Source organism: Fukomys damarensis, unplaced genomic scaffold (assembly GCF_012274545.1).
Source record: "Fukomys damarensis isolate Sample0158 unplaced genomic scaffold, DMR_v1.0_HiC HiC_scaffold_37, whole genome shotgun sequence".
Classification (NCBI taxonomy): Eukaryota; Metazoa; Chordata; class Mammalia; order Rodentia; family Bathyergidae; genus Fukomys; species Fukomys damarensis.
In genome coordinates, this window is record NW_022900949.1 from 11,843,412 (window position 1) to 11,851,802 (window position 8,391).

The window sequence follows — 8,391 nt, forward strand, 5'->3', positions numbered from 1 at the left end:
TTTTTTTTTTGAGACAGGGCCTCACTATGTAGTTGAGACTGACCTGGAACTTGCTATGTAGCCCAGGCTGGTCTTGAACTCACAGTGATCCTCCTGCCTCAGCCTCCCCAGTGCTAGGGTTACAGGTGAGCACCACCACGCTTGTCTCTGTTCTGATCTTATATGCATAAGCAGAGGACAGGCAGGGGCTGGAATCCAAGAGAAACTATCTTGCATAAATGTTTCCAGGTCAGAGGTAGGAAGATACTGTTAAAGCCCAATTTAGAATTTTCTGGATAAGAGTCTTCTTCCAGGAGGGAGGATCCTTATCTTTTTATTCTCATCCCAACCTCTTGTCCTTTGTTCTTTGTGTTTACCTTTGCATCTCTAAATTTGGTTTAACTGCTTGAGTTAGTTTCTTTGTGTTTTTGTTTGTTTGTTTGTTTGTTTGTTTTTTTTGGTACCTGGGATTGAATTTGGGTCCTTGAGCTTGCAAGGCAGGCCACCGAACCGAACCGCTGAGCTAAATCCCCGGCCCTTTCTTTGGTTTTTGGTGGGTTTTTTTTTTTATACCAGGGATCAACCTCTGGACCTTGCACTCGTGAGGCAGGCTTCCTGCCACCGAGCTAAATCCCCGGTCCTAGAATTAGTTATTAATATGGATGAGGTATTGTATTTTCTTTCACATTTCTAAATTTAAATGGCCGCTTGCTTAATCCTTCCTTCTAACCCTATTTTAGGTTTCTCTAACTGCCTACTTAGAATAACAAAACTAAACTACTACAGCAACGTGTGTCTTCCCCCTGGGAAGCTGAGACAGGAGGGTTGCAAGTTTGCGCCCAGCCTGGACTATTTAACAATTTAGAGAGACCCTGCTTTAAATAAAAGGGGGGAGTGGCAAACACCTCTAATCCCAGCACTTTAGGGCGGGCTGAGTAATAAAAAGCGCTGGGGATATAACTCAGTATGAAGGCCCTGGCTGGGTTCAATCCCCAGTACCACAAAAAAATAATAATAATATTGGGGCGGGTGCCATCCATACATCTGTAATCTCAGCTCCAAGGGAGGCTGAGGCAAGAGGACTACCTGAAGGTCCTGTCACCAACTAGAGTAGGATCTGGCTTCAGTGATAACAGAAATTAGAGTTGAGATAAATGTACAAGCAATAGCTTTGACCGGAAAGTAAGAGAAAATGGGGAAGCGACTTGAGTTTGGGAGAAGAAAAACTGAAGGACGGACAGTTCTGACCAAGACCAGACCCAGTACAGTGAGAGACTAAGGAACTCAGGGGGTCCCTCCCTTCCCTACACTCAACTGTAAGCCCCACCTTAAGGGCTACCCATGCTTCCATTTTCTTAAAAGAAACATAAAATAACTTAGCAGAACCCTAAGAGATCACCGTGTCCTAGTGTCCTACGTGGCCAAGCGTGGCTGCCAGTTAGAAATCCACTAGGAGGCACCAAAAAGCCAGAGGTGTCTGGCCTTTAAATTCTAAAAGCCTGAGTTGTCACAGCCCTTTTGCCCTTTTCCCTTTCCCCTGTTCCTGCTGCTACTTTCCCGGTGATCTCCTATAAATGTAGCTACTTACGACTTCCTACAAAGTGTACACTTGGCAATTCTGGACTCCTTGGGCCCATCCGACCGTAACGGGTCTGCCTGTTTACAAAGGAGAGGGGCGCACATGTTGGGGGCAGGGACCCAGTCAGTTCTGAGGCTGCTCTGCTGAATCCTCGGCAACTGCAAGTTTAGTACAACGGTGAGACCTCTTGGTGCCTCTTCCTGGAGAGTCTGGAAGGGAACCTGTAAATGCCGTAGCTGAGGTCTCTGCAAATCTGTTGTGAGGTTGTGTGCCCCAAGAAAGACCATGGCACTCAGCACCATGTCCCTAAAATACCCTTCTGTGTTCACACAGTTGCCCGGTGCAGGGGACCTTGTAAGTGTACACTGGCTGAGTAAGGTCTGAAGGACTCTGGGAAATAGGAAGACAAGTGCTATTGACATAGGGGAAATAATATAACTCCTGATCTGCTAGATGTCAGATATATCAAGTTCATGTTTCCCAAAATCGAAGAATGAATCCTTTTTCTTTTTCCTTTTTTTGGTACTGGGGACTGAACTCAGGTCCTTGCTCTTGCAAGGCAGGCGGCGGCACCACTGAGCTAAATCCCTGGCCCAAAGAATGACTTCTTCAGGGGTTAAGAGTAGAACCTGCATGTGTATTCCCTGGCATTGTCTCCTGTCCATCTCTTCACAGCAAGGTGAGACTTGTGGTTGGGCACGAGAGCCTGGAGAGACAGTTGGCCTGAAGAGTCATTAGTCCTGGCCATTAGTTCCGCTGAGCAGGCCTCAGCTAACATAACATTAACTTCAACCAGTCTCAAGCCAGGGTTTGCACGCAGGAAAGCCTGACCCCTGAAATAAGGCTTCGGATTGGAAATGTGCAAACCTACCCACCTCCATAATAGGCGCGGCCCAGGAAATTCGGTCAGTCTCATTCCATAACGTCCTTGGCATTGGACCAGGGGAAAGAGCAGGGATCGCCAGGCGTAGTGGCGCACGCCTGTCATCCCAGCACTCTGGAGGCTGAGGCAGGAGGATCGCTGTGAGTTCGAGACCAGCCTGGGCTACATAGTGAGTTCCAGTTCAGTCTCACTACATAGTGAGACTCTGTCTCCAAAAAAAAAAAAAGAGCAGGGATGCCAGACATCACAAAGTGCCATGGAGCTGCAGTTGTTCCATGCGGCCCTCGATGTCATATCCATTGCAGGGGTTTCCTCCTGGCTGCCCTGTGGCCTGATGCAGCCGGCTTCTTTCCTGGCATTGAGTTGCCTTGGGCCCCACCTGACTCTGCAGCCCTTTGTCCTGGCTCCCTTGGCACTAGACTGCAGCACCTCTTCAGAGTAGAGGCCCCAAGAGGTGCGGGGAGCCAAGGCCGCAAGGTGCACTTGCTCCCTGCCTTGGCCGTGCTCTGTGGTGCCCGCTTGGCCTCGCCGAAGGCACCCTGCACCTTCAGAATCACTCTTGCTGCAAGGCAGCGCGCACTGCGTGGCTGACCAAGTCTTCTTGTTCAGCCCAAGCTGCTTCTTCTTGGCATCTTTCCTGGGCCTGGGGGGCTGGAAGGGCTTAGTGGGAGGATATGGAAACTTGCTGGAGGGACAGGTAGCAGGTGGACCGGAGGACCACTGACCCGGCCCCTTACAGACACCGGAAGGGAACGTTGAAACTGTTGGCGTCAGTCAGCCGTCACATCAAACCTCCCACAAACCGGTACAAGGAGGCAAGAGCTGCCGGGTGCCCAGGTGCTGTCCAGGCGCCCCCTACATGCCCAGCCAGCATCCTGGGAAAGACAAATGCCTAGGCAATGGCCCAGAGCCTGCTGAGCTGTCTGCTGTCCTGGCTGGGTGCATGGGTCCCAAACAGAGTGACCTCTTTCTTCACAGTGTCAGCACTGGTAGTCTCTGCTGTTCACAGGTGTTTGCTTTCTGTTAACTTCTACGGGCCTTGGCTCAAGGATATAGCATTGTGTCTTATGTTCATTTTCTTAAGTGTTCTTTGCCATTTCTGAATTGTCCTTGGCTTTTCCTTAGCTCATAGTTCATAGATGCAGAAATATTATAGTATTTAAGGCATCCGCATCAAGCATCAGACAGCTTTGCATGCAGAAAAACATGAATAACTCAGTTCGAAGCCCCAAGCATGTGTAACACGGCTCTATAAAATATAATAAATGCATAATTTTGTTTTGTTTTGTTTTCGGTTTTTTGAGACAGGGTCTCACTATGTAGTTGAGACTGACCTAGAACTCACTATGTAGCCCAGGCTGGTCTCAAACTCACAGTGATCCTCCTGCCTCAGCCTCCCAAATGCTGGGATTATAGTCATGCACCACCACACCCAGCTCAGATGTTTTCAGTTGTTTTTTTTTTAAAGAGGTTAAGAGTAGAAAAAAATTATTGAGAGCCTACAATTTAGTCACTTAAGGGGCTGGGGATTTAGCTCATTGGAGCCGTGCCTGCCTCACAATCGCAAGGTCCTGAGTTTAATCCCCAGTACCAACAAAATAAAAAATAAAAAAAGCCAAACAAGTTAGTCACTTAGGTAATATTGATCCAGTGAGGCAGCAGGTCACATAACAAGTGTACATGGGAAGAAAAAGAACCTTTTTAGGAAGGGATGGATCAAGAGGTCCTGGTCCGGCACCCGGGTGACTGTCTATCTGGACTTTATTGGAGCACGTGATATCCATCAGAGTATAATCTTTAATTTATTGCTTATCCCTCAGAGAGGCACGTGGGCCTGATCATTCTTCTTATCTTGGGCACTGGCCTTCGACACACCCACCTCCAACAACAGTTGTGATGGGTTCTGGTCCTCTCCACTGACTCCTTCAAGGGCCTAGCCCAGTCCGATCGCCTGTAATATTTCTACCTAACTTAGCTGCCTCTAACACTATCTGTAGAACCTGCCTTCCTGGCCTGGCTGCTCACTCGGCTTTCCTTGGAACTCTGGCCAAGTTCATGACGTCACGAGGAACCATGACTTACAAAACCAACTCCCTGCAACGGTGCCGGGGGTGGGGACTGACCTTCTTCACCCACTACCACTGGCCTTTGGGAGTCCCTGGCAGTCGCCTGTCCAGCCAGCCAGTCTTGCTGAGGTCTCTCTTGTGGCCCGCCGTCACTGTGTTTCTAGATGAAGGGTCAGTGAGCTTCTTTCCAGGTTCTTGGCATCCAGAGCAATGGATTGGACAAGACACACAGAGAAGGCAGTGAAAGTATGTTTCGCTTTGTTTTTGTTTTTGTTTTTCCTCATTGAGTTTATTGGTACATTTTAGGTATACAGTACAGTTACACTCATCATTGGGAACGTGTACCTTTACGTGACAGGTCTTGGTTCTCATTTTTCCCCATACCACCTTGCTCTCCCTTCACCCCCTCCTCCCTTCCCTATTTACAAAAACTTTATTTCCATTTTTCCATTTTTTCATATTTTTTGTTATCACTTATTCCCTTTCCCCTACCCTTCCCACTACCCGTGCACCTTTAGCTCTTTTCTTCCTATTTCACGTTGTCAATTATACCATTAGGATCTTATTTGCAATTATAGTGTGTTTTTATTGAAGGTAGAAAAGAAATACCTGTGGCAGGGGATGTAGCTCAGTGGCACCGCACCTTCCTGACAAGCACAAGGTCCTGAGTTCCATCCCGGTTGAGGGTAGAGAGTGATACAGACACTGGTTTGGCTTTCTATTACATGCATGGTTTTTTTGTTTGTTTTTTGTTTTTTGTTTTGAGACAGGGTCTCACTATGTAGTTGAGACTGACCTGGAACTCACTATGTAGCCCAAGCTGGTCTCGAACTCACAGAGATCCTCCTGCCTCAGCCTCCGGAGTGCTGGGAATACAGGTGTGCACCACCATGCCCGGGCCTTGTATTACATGTAAGTGAAGGATCAACAGTAGTTTCTTTTGATTGGTTGAGCCTATATGCAAATGAAGGACTGAAAAAAACATCTTCTGATTGGTCCTGTGAACAGCAACCGGATTCAAATGGAGGATTGAAAACAGCACGTTTCTGATTGGTTCAAAGCAGCACTTTTCTGATTGGCTCTGTGTAGAGTGATGATGGTGTCTATGTATTGGGAGTGGGGTGTCCCTTCCCCTGTTGCTGAATCTTTTGTTAGTTAATTTTACTGGGGTGGGTTTTTTTATTTTTTGTTTTTTGGGTTGTGGATTTTTGGGGGGTTTTGTTGTTGTTGTTTTTGTTGTTTTGATTCTTTGAGACAGGGTTTCACTATGTAGTTGAGACTGACCTGGAACTTACTATCTAGCCCAGGCTGGTCTCGAACTCACAGCGATGCTCCTGCCTCAGCCTCCCGAGTGCTGGGATGACAGGCGTGCGTCACCACGCCCAGCTTTGATATACGTAATGATCATATCCATCACAGGGAATTTGTACTTGTACATAACATATCTCCGTTCTTCTTTTTCCCCATTCCCCTCCCTTGCCCTCCCTTCAACCTTCTTCTCCTCCTTATTTACTTTTTTCCTTCTAATCGCTCTTCTTTTTAACCCTTTCTCCTCCTTTTTCCCCTGCCCTCTCTCCTGCTCCCCTGCCCAGTCATAATTGGATCTGTCGGGTGGTGGTTTTCTGTCCAGTCCACCGTCACCAGACTTTGTGGACAAATTTGCCATTGGATACTATTCCTTGTTATTCTTTTGGGGAGCCAGGGTCTCACTTTGTAGTTCTGGCTGGTCTTGAACTCATGATAATCCCCCCAAGTGCTGGGATTACAGACAGGTGCCACCACACCTGGCTCCATTTTGAATGTTTTTAACTTTTTCTTCTGTTTCAAGCATTTCTTTCATTCCTTCTATGTTCCTGTATCGTCACAGTTAGCAGTAAATGGGGTTTTTTCCCTCATGATGAAAATGTTTTCACATAACAACGGAAGTGAAGACCACATCAGTGATTGCTCTTGGACAGGAACAGGAAAGCAGTGCAAATATAAAGGATTATAACGGGAAAGCGATTCCTTTTCAGCACTAGAACAGTTCTGTATCTTGACTGTGGTGGTGGTTATGTAGATCTAGAAGTGAGATAAAAATTTTCATGCAGGCCGGGCATGGTGGTGCACACCTGTAATCCCAGCACTCGCGAGGCTGAGGCAGGAGGATCGCTGTGAGTTCGAGACCAGCCTGGGCTACATAGTGAGTTCCAGATCAGTCTCAACTACATAGTGAGACCCTGTCTTAAAAGCCAAAAAAAGAAAAAACACTCATGCAACTTAGCTGAGTGGGCATGGTGGCACATGCAAATCCAGCACTCAGAAGGCAGAGGTAGGAGCATTGCTACGAGTTTGAGACAACCTGGGCTACATAGCAAGACCCTATCTCAAAAAAAAAAAAAAAATGCGTGTGTGTGTGTGTGTGTGTGTGTGTGTGTGTGTGTGTGTGTGCAAGTAAGTTCTTTCTCCTCTGGCCCTGGTACAGTTTCTCTAAGGGCCAAGGGCTCTTGGTCCCCCTCTAGAGGTGGCCCCACATCCTAGTCAGCCGCCTGCAGGATCTTGACCCCTCCTAGCAGGTGGACCTCATGAGATGGTTCAGAAATCTGGGGTACGGATTGATTCATCATGGTAACTGCAGCCTTTGTGCTGCCGCCCAGGTCCAGCCCAGTGCGGGTGTGTTGCTGTGTGGGTGCCTGATTTCTTCACAGTCTAACTCCAAACTGACCCCACAGGCCTCCGCAATCAGGTTTTTTTTCTGGTTCCCAGCAAAACTTCCCTAACACCCACTGGGTCCTGAGCCTGTATTGAGCACTCTAGGGTATCCCATCTCCTAGTCTAGGGGAGACAAGTGTGGGTGGGGCAATTCCTAGCCTTGCAAACACAGGCTGGCAACCTATGAAATGGACCACCTCGGCCTCCTGAGTATCTAGGACCAAGGGGGCACACAAGCCAACTCCCCCCAGCTGGGCTGGGGCTTTGGAAGCCCTAGGGACTAATGGAAGCCAGCACTGGATTTCCAGCCTTCCCCTTCCCCCGGTGCTAGCTGTGTGACTTTAGGTCAGTTACATAATCTCTCTGAGCTCAGCCTCCTGCTGGACAAAATGGGAATAAATGAGTGGCTAAATAAAACGGCCAGAGACCCTACAAGCACAGCCCGAATAGCAGAAGGAACAGAGAGTCAAATCTAGAGTCCACATTCCGAATCCAGGTCATTTCCAAACCAGGAAGCCACAAAGTAAGGGCCTCACATAAGAGCCAACCTCTAGCATCCTGGGGGCTCTACCCTGCTGGGCACAGGGCCAGAATTCAGGCAAGACAGGTAAAACGGGACGATGAGGTCAGATTTCCTGAATTTTTCTTTGGTCTCTAGCTCTAATACATCTCCACACAGAACTACGATTGATCTTGTCTTTATTTAAAATCTTGACTTTTTTTTTTTTTCATCCTGCCTGGTGTGGTGGTGCACATCTGTAATCTCAGCATTTGGGAGGCTGAGGCAGGAAAATTGCTGTGAGCTCAAGCCCTGCCTGAACGACATAGAGACCCTGAGGGAATCCAACCACTGCCATGCTGATCAGAGACACCTGCAAACCACACCATCCCAGCACAGCTGCCCCTGGGGACTCATAACAGTATCAGCCCTGCTATTGATAATGGCTGCTACTGCTTGAACTTTCCCAGGCCTCGCCCTTGGGTAACTATTATCACTCGAGCCTTGTTCTTGGCAGGCAGCCACAACTCCTTTGCAAAAACCCCATAGCCTGTAAGACAGCAGCTGGTCTGGTCTCTAGTGCCAGAGCGGTCCCTTTCAAGTTTGTTCTGCAATAAACCTGTCCTGTTGAGTTCATAGTTCTGTTTCTTTTCCTTTTTCCTAACAGACCCTGCCACAAAAAAAAAAAAAAAAA